Raw genomic sequence first — 6,511 nt, 5'->3', positions numbered from 1 at the left:
ATGTCCTATGTCTTCATCAACGACTCGTCGCAGACCAGCGTGCCTTTGCTGCAGTCGTGCATTGATGGAGACCTGCCCTTTGCCAAGAGGCTCCTGGAGACGGGATGTGACCCCAACATCCGCGACAACCGGGGCCGCACCGGCCTGCACCTAGCCGCCGCCCGCGGGAACGTGAACATATGCACAAGTTTGGGGCGGATCTGATGGCGATCGACTACCAAGGGAACACAGCGCTGCATCTGTGTGGACATGTGGATACTATACAGTTCCTGGTGTCCAACGGGCTGAAAATTGATATCTGGTAAGAGAGAGACTTGTTCAGATGATTCAATGTGCGTTACAGAATCTAGGGTGAGATTTGCTCAGTTCATCTCAAATACCAAGATTGCTCACTCCTGTCTTTGTTCAACTCCAGAATACTGGTTCACGCGCCTGACAGGAGTTGTATTTTGTGGTTGGAGTTGAATTTGTACCAGGATGTGCTACAAAGGTCTGAAGAAAGAAGAGCAGCTGAGGGGGCTCCCATCTTAAACTTCTGACTCTCCAGCATTAACTGTAACTGTTGGTGCTTCTGCTCTTCCTGCATTACAGCAATCATAACGCATCGACTCCCTTGGTGCTGGCAAAGAGACGCGGCGTCAACAAGGATGCCATCCGCCTGCTGGAGGGGCTGGAGGAGCAGGAAGTGAAAGGCTTCAACAGGGGACCCCACTCCAAACTGGAGACAATGCAGATGGCCTAGAGCGAAAGGTAAGAGCTCTAACCTGACCCCCACAGCAACCTGATGAATTATAATGGATTCATTTACCATATATGCACACATGACCACAGTGCTGTGTGTGTGGGTGTGGGTGTGGGTGGGTGGGTGTGTGTGTGTGTGTGTGTGTGTGTGTGTGTGTGTGTGTGTGTCTGTGTCTGTGTCTGTGTGTGTGTCTGTGTCTGTGTGTGTGTTGAAAGATGAGGGTTTCGTAAACTGCATCAGTGTGTCACTTCTGCCTTTAATCTTTGCTTTGACTCGACCCAGTGTGGTCAGTTGAGCTGTGCAGCATCTTATAGCTGAGTGTCTAGCGTGCGTGCGTGCGTGCGTGCGTGCGTGCGTGCGTGCGTGCGTGCGTGCGTGCGTGCGTGCGTGCGTGCGTGCGTGCGTGCGTGCGTGCGTGCGTGCGTGCGTGCGTGCGTGCGTGCGTGCGTGCGTGCAGTCTGGTACAATAATGCAGCTGTGGTTACTTCTTTCCCCATTGTCAGTGGTAAATAAAACAGTCTCTACAGTTCACCTTTGAATAAAGGCAAAGGATCGGCGAAAAGCTTTTATTTTATCTTCTTTTTGAGGAAACACTTTTTTTCTGAGATCTTCCATGATTTGTCTCAGGAAGTGCAATTTAAATATGGAGTTGTAGACTTTTTGTATGTAAATATTGACGCAGGTGTGGTAAATCGCCACAATGTACCAACGTTACAGAGGATTTGCTGGTGTCTGTTAAAAATGGAATGTACAGAAACACAAATACATGCACACACGCACACGCACACGCGCACACACACACACACACACACACACACACACACACACACACACACACACACACACACACACACACACACACTCTCACTCACACACACATCAGAGACACAGAGAAGCATTTCATGTTATCTTGTCAGGTAGATATTTGACTGATTGCCCCTTTAATTGTGTCCCCGTGTCTCAGTGCGATGGAGAGCCACTCTTTGCTAAACCCCAACCTGCAGAGCAGCGAGGGTGTCCTGTCCAGCTTCAGGACCACCTGGCAGGAGTTTGTGGAGGACCTGGGCTTCTGGCGGGTCCTGCTGCTGCTGGTGGTCATCGCCCTCCTCTCCCTGGGCATCGCCTACTACGTGAGCAGAGTCCTGCCTTTCTCCACCAGCCAGCTGGAGTTGGTGCACTGAGGGAGGGCGGGGAGGCTAGAGCAGAGCAGCAGAGGAGCCGTGCAGAGGAACAAACGAGCAAACTCTGACCGACAAAATCACATTTTTCATTATTTGCAGTCTGGAACTTTTCCAGGTCTAGTCGATGAAAAGTTCGCAATTTCTTGAGTGGAAAACTTTCAATTAAAAAGAACTTTAATTTATTTATAATCCTGCCCTGAAGGTCAGAAGCCAGGAAAGACCCAGAACATTTACACTCCAAACATTTCAATTACACTGCAATTAGGAAGAGAAATGTAGTTTTTCTAACATACCTACCTGAGGTTTATGCATTTAGAATGGGCACAGATCAAACTATGCTCTCTGCGATGAGCAGACCTGGATCATGGCACTGTACATCTTTTATTTCACCACCACCTCCACATGCAACACAGCAGGTAGACTGAGAGAGCAGCATGTAAACCACAGAGTGACGCTGGCTCAGACGCTCACACGTCTCTGTCCCTGTACACCACCTTTCATTCCTTTCTCATGTGTTCTGTTACAAGTTGTAAATTGCCAATATGTTTTATATCTTTGTTTTTTCCCCCTGTCTGATCTCTATGAACTGTATTATTTATCAAACTACTTAACTGGTTTAGTATTCTTTCTTCACACACGTCTTATTGAGATGCTGCAGCCCCTCCGCTTTTATTCTAACAAACATCTCACACCGGAAACTATAGCGCTGCGATAACTGGACAGGGATTCACTGAAGAGGTGCAGGAATGTCGGAGTGTCGCCGGCTACATGCAGAGTACAGCGGTTACATTTCATGAGACGTTCCTGCCACAAGCATGCCGCTTTGTGTTTACTTTGTATACGTCACATGTAGGCGCTGAAATTGAAGTGCAGGATTATGGCAGCAGGTTAATGCTTCTTACTTACTTTATTGTATATTCATTCTATTAAAATGCAACTGTAAACCTTGTAACTGTAGATTCCCTGTTGATTTTGTGTGTAACTCATTTGAAGTAAATCCTCATTTCAAGTGGAAAATAAATAAAATCACACCTGTGTATGTTTCTAATCTTCTGTCTGCTTTGCTTTGCCTGTGTTAGAATAGAGCCTCACTCGTTCTGTGTTGTATAACGTTAGGATCTACATCTCCTCTCCCTGCAGAGCCTGTGACCCTCAACATCATAGAGGTGTAGATGGATGGAAGAGTAAACGGTGGTAAAGGGGGAGAAAAAGTAAAGACCAACACAGTTAAAGAGAAATGTGCATTTATTTTGTATCCAAAGAGACATAAATGAGATTTGAATACAACAACACACAAGCAATCATCTGGCCCAGAGAGCAACAAGAGAAAGTGCCATAAAGAGAAATTCTTGTTTTGTATAGATTTATATTTATAAAATAGTAGAAAATACACTCATGTTAAGGCTAATGTGTATAAAAGCTCCCTGCTGGTTTACATAATGAACATGTGGGCTCTTTATCACCCTGACATCAGATTAAAGCATGAGAAACCCACACAATCATCAGGTGGCTCAATATATGTGGCCGTTTGAAAGGGGGTCAGGAGGTCTAGAGGAGCCCTGCTCAATGCTGTTGAGGGGGGTTGTAGTAGTAGGAGATCCTTCGCTCTCGGCTCCAGGTGCGCCTCTGATCCAGGTGCGACCGCAGATAAACTAATACTGCTGTGAGGGTGAGGGCGATGATGGTGAGGATGACGATGATGATGATGGCCCACGTCGCTGTCTGTTCAGTGCTGCACTGTGTTGGCTACCGAGGACAAGAAAAGAAGAAAATCAGGTTATCAGTATAAACACTGCACGTTTGATACTTAGGAGTCCCAAACAAAGTAGTAATATTATTTGATTATATTATTATTAGTTTGGCTCTGCCTCCCCTAACCGCACGCCTCTCCCCATTGCATAAGTGTTGTGTTCCGGTGCGGACGGGACTTACCGGGACCGAAACGGTGCAGTTGGTCGGTTCGGGGTTCGCGGTGACCGTCAGCCGCACAGCACCGATCCTGTGTTCCTCCCTCGCCCCACGATAGCAGAAGAACACGCCTTGATCCTCCTGCTTGGCCCGAAACACCTCCAGAGACAAGTCCCCGTGTGCGGCACCATCCACAGACACGCTCCTGTTAAACCCAGCCCCGTACCCGCGCCCCCCAGACTTGAGATCAAGCTCAAACACAAGCTCGTCGTTCCTTTTCCATCGTATAAACCCCGCAGAAGTTTGACCCACAGTATCGAGGTAACATGGGAGTTTGACGCTTTGTCCATCAGACGCTGTCACTTCCACAGGCGCCACGACCTCCAGCTGGAAGCGGCTGAGGATGTAGCCAGCCCCGCACCACAACTCGTACACCCCGTTATCGTTAAAAGTCGTGAAGTTGAGGGCGACAGCAGAGCCTGGAGCGACCTTGTCTTTGAACCCGTTCTCTGGCTCCCAAATCCCGTCATGAAGTCGAGCCATCGGTGTCGGTATGGCACGCAGTGTCCGGTGGACCAGCGTGGTTTCCGCACCATCCGGGCACGAGTCGATCTTCCAACCCGGGAAATTGCAACAGTCTCCCAATAGCACACGGGCCGCAATCTGATCAGACGCCTGAGTGCAGTAGTGGTATAGAAATATCTCACAGAAGAGCGTAAACGCCAACATGCTTGGCGATAAATGACGAAGAGGATATGTGAACAATGGCTGAGTTTGTCATGATCTATATCCGGCTACACTTTCCCTTTCTGTGCAGTTTCACTTTCACAATTAACATGTGCTGTTATTAAAACTCACTTTAGTCACAAGTTCCATTTCCTGCGCTAACCTCCGGTGTTTCACCTCACGAGTCAGTTGTTTCGCACCCACATTGTCATTCACGGTGCCACCAGCTAGTACAACAATGACAACAACATAACTGAAGGTAAACTAAATCTAAATGTGAATAACATTAATCACTACTATACTACTAACACTTGAACAGAATATTTAGTAACACTGAAACACACAACACAAAACTTAAACTCTTGCTTGTGCTCTTCCTTGTTCTAATAAGTATGTGTACATCGTCTTCTTTCATACTGGCAACATATCCAGATAATAACATGCAAGCAGCCTATGACTAATGATTTGATCCTTATATAAGGAGGGTGGCAGTGGCTCAGTCTACAGAGTCACTTGGGTGGTAGCCGAAGGGTCGCCGGTCCAAGTCTCAGGAGGACCACGACAAAAAAAAAACGGACGATGGGCTGGTGGCTGGAGGGATGCCGGCGCATCTCCTGGGCACCGCCGAGGTGCCCTTGAGCAAGGCACCTAACCCCCCAAATTGCTCCCGGGCGCCTACAAGGGGCTGCCCCCCTCACTCAGCATCTCTTCACAAAATTGCTGCATGGGGATGTTTACATGTGTGTGTGTGTTTCAACTGTCTGTGTACAACAGTCATGTAAAGCATATAACTGAGTGAGGAGCAGAATTTCCCCCCGGGGATTAATAAAAGTGTTTCTTCTTCTTCTCTTCTTATACTGACTGTATCTAAAAGAGTTATTGCCTCACCCGTCTTAGACTTTTAATCGGAATGAATTTCCCAGTATGGAGGTTTGGTTCAGCGTGATTTGTGACATTTTAAGCAAATATCAGACTGGAACAAGAGTGGAAGACTCGATTGTGCAAATACTAGCGCCAGCCTCTCTGCTAGCGAAGGCGTGTACAAAGATGACATGATGTAAAATCATAAAAACAGCGTGTGTAATGGACATCTCCTCTCCCTGCAGAGCCTGTGACCCACGACATCATAGAGGTGTAGTTGGAGGGAGGGAGGAAGAGTAAAGTACTACAGATTAAACTAGAATGCAACACAATTAAAGTAGCTTTGAATTGTTTGTTTGTTGGGCTGGGGTTGATTGCATTGCTGTAGTTGCTACGTCGCAAACTTCTAATTTCAAGTAGAAAATAAATAAAATCACACCTGTGTATGTTTGTAATCTTCCGTCTGCTTTGCTTTGCCTGTGTTAGAATAGAGCCTCACTCGTTCTGTGTTGTATAACGTTAGGATCTACATCTCCTCTCCCTGCAGAGCCTGTGACCCTCAACATCAAAGAGGTGTAGATGGAAGGAAGGAAGGAAGAGTAAACGGTGGTAAAGGGGGAGAAGAAGTAAAGACCAACACAGTTATAGAGAAATGTGCATTTATTTTGTATCCAAAGAGACATAAATGAGATTTGAATACAACAACACACAAGCAATCATCTGGCCCAGAGAGCAACAAGAGAAAGTGCCATAAAGAGAAATTCTTGTTTTGTATAGATTTATATTTATAAAATAGAAGAAAATACACTCATGTTAAGGCTAATGTGTATAAAAGGAGATCCTTCGCTCTCGGCTCCAGGTGCACCTCTGCGACGCCACAACAGATAAACTAATACTGCTGTGAGGGTGAGGGTGATGATGGTGAGGATGACGATGACGATGATGGCCCACGTCGGTGCCTGTTCAGTGCTGCACTGTGTTGGCTACCGAGGACAAGAAAAGAAGAAAATCAGGTTATCAGTATAAACACTGCACGTTTGATACTTAGGAGTCCCAAACATTATATAACGATCATTTGGCAGACGCTTTTATC

General features: G+C 46.7%; 1 pseudogene; it reads left to right on the top strand.

Annotated features, from left to right (window-relative positions):
* LOC143017045 (ankyrin repeat domain-containing protein 46-like) lies at positions 1 to 1,923 on the top strand (annotated as a pseudogene).
* The last annotated feature ends 4,588 nt before the right edge of the window (positions 1,924 to 6,511 follow it).

This window comes from Genypterus blacodes, unplaced genomic scaffold (genome assembly GCF_046128005.1).
Source record: "Genypterus blacodes isolate CSIRO-AG114 ecotype Tasmania unplaced genomic scaffold, CSIRO-AGI_Gbla_v1 ptg000260l_1, whole genome shotgun sequence".
Classification (NCBI taxonomy): Eukaryota; Metazoa; Chordata; class Actinopteri; order Ophidiiformes; family Ophidiidae; genus Genypterus; species Genypterus blacodes.
The sequence above is the reverse complement of the archived record's forward strand: the minus strand, read 5'-3'. Positions and strand labels throughout refer to the sequence as shown.